This window comes from Sceloporus undulatus, chromosome 9, assembly GCF_019175285.1.
Source record: "Sceloporus undulatus isolate JIND9_A2432 ecotype Alabama chromosome 9, SceUnd_v1.1, whole genome shotgun sequence".
Classification (NCBI taxonomy): Eukaryota; Metazoa; Chordata; class Lepidosauria; order Squamata; family Phrynosomatidae; genus Sceloporus; species Sceloporus undulatus.
This window is the reverse complement of record NC_056530.1, coordinates 18,092,646-18,094,848: the sequence shown is the minus strand read 5'-3', so window position 1 is coordinate 18,094,848 and position 2,203 is coordinate 18,092,646.

Here is a 2,203-nt window from a genome sequence, read left to right as displayed (position 1 = left end):
TAGTTTTCAACCATTTTAATATTGTGAATGGTTTAAGTACCTCATCAAACTACAGATCCCATAGGATACAGCCACGCTGCGTAAATTGTATCAAAGTGCTATAATTGTATATTGAGGGAAAGACTTGAGCTGGAGATAATTGGTGCCGATGTCCAAAGGAAGTAATAGCAAGTAGAATATACAGTAGGAGTGAGAACCGCTTGAACACACTACCATCCTTTGACAATTGCAAACTGTGGCCCCATACAGACAGGCCAAAATAAATCTGCTTTGAGTCACTTTGGAGGTATGCTGTTTAAATTATGCAAGTGTCCTAAGAGTCCAGAAGCTGCGCCAAACCTGCACTTCAGTCCTTAGGACTGTATTGTGGCTTTGGTGTGGCTTCTGGACTCTTAGGATGCATGCATCATTTAAACAGCATACTTCCAAGGTGACCCGAAGCAGCTTTATTTTGGCCTGTCTGTATGGGGCCTGTGTGTACCTCTTTCATGGTTGACCAGGGAGTACCATACAAGCAAATGGCAGGATCATGAAACTGGGGAATCTTACATGGGTTATCAGTTATTCCATTAATTCCAGAGCTCTCCTGCCGCTATGGCCGAATTGGGTTGAAAACTTAATTCTTCTTGGTCTTCCATGAATGCCAGTCTACAGATGAGGGATGCTGCAATGTCAACATGTATTAAATAAACAAACAAGAAAATAATGGTTTTTCTTTTCCAATTTAGGGTATGCTTGGTGGTCTTACTGAAGCCTTGCCTGTGAGTGCTGAAACCTGGTTATATATTTTCCAAATTATCTTGACTAGCATATAATAATGTCTAATGCCCTCCTCTCAAGCCTCACCAGTCTCAGGAATTCAGTCATACAATGCCTTCCGCCTTGAAAACTCACTTTAGAACATCTGGGAAGGGAGACCAAATCCTTTGCTTTGTCTTTTGAAAAAGCAGGATGCTCTCCTGAAGTTAGCACCCCAGACTACAAATCCGATGGGATATAGCCACCCTACTGCAAATTGTGTCGAAGTGCTCTAATAGTGTAGTGGGAAAGTCTTGAGCTGGAGATAAATGATGTAAAGGCCCAAAGGAAGTAATAGCAAGTAGTATATAGGAGTGAGACGTGGCTCAGCATGGCACGCCATTAGCCACTTTCTTTGGGGTTGTTCACACTACAGTTTAAACTAGCTCTCGATCCGGTTTAAATCACCATGGTTCCCATTTAATTTGAATCCCTGAAGTGATTCGGAAAGGGGGGCATGGTTTTTACCTATTTTCCCCCATTTAACCCGTGTCAAAAAGATGTGGGTAAAATGAGGTGTTTTGGAGGCTGATATGATTTATGTGGAAATAAGTCGATTCAGCCTAAGTGAGAACCAGGCAGATTTTCATCGGATTTGAATCTGCCTTGGCTCCCACTGGCAGAGGCTTTCCCAGCCATACCTCCATGCTCTGTCCTCCGTCCTCCGTCCTCTCGGCCTGCCTCTCTCTTTCCATCCCAGTGTGCCTCAGTCCTCCCTAGAGAATTCATATTAATATGGAGTAAAAATACATTTATTTGTGCTAGAATATAAAGGGGGCATTTCAATCTATATCTTAGTGTTGGCTCCTTGTGAAATGTAGATAACAACTTCATTTTTTCTTTTTAAAAATTTCAGGTAGGAGGTGCACTAAATGCAGCAACAGTGAGTATTTCATATACATTTTATGTTAATTAGGGATCGCTAGGAATATTGTTCCAGTTTGTCTTTGATAAAAATTTGCAAAAACCCCCAAATTTATTCAATCCCAGAATTCATTTATTCATTCTAGGAAGAGAGACCAAATTCTGGGTTTTGTCATTTGGAAAAGCAAGGTTTTCTCTGGGACAGATGTACAGGTTACTTCACCAGGCTACAAATTCCATAGGATATAGCCACAGTACTCAGAAGTGCCTCAAAGTGCTTTCATTATGTAGTATGGAAAGACGTGAGCTGGAGGTCATTGGGGTAAATGTCCAGAAGTGGTTGAGCATGACAGCATCAGGTGATGACTGGAAAGTATGTGTGCCTCTTTCTCTGTTGGCTAGGGACTATCAGCAGGCAAACAAACAGTCGGCACAAGAAATCAAGGAATCCTAAACTGGTTATTAGCAAATACATTAATGCCAGAGCTCTCCTTTGAGATTGATGAATTGGGATGAAAACCAGAGGGAGTGAAATGGTCAG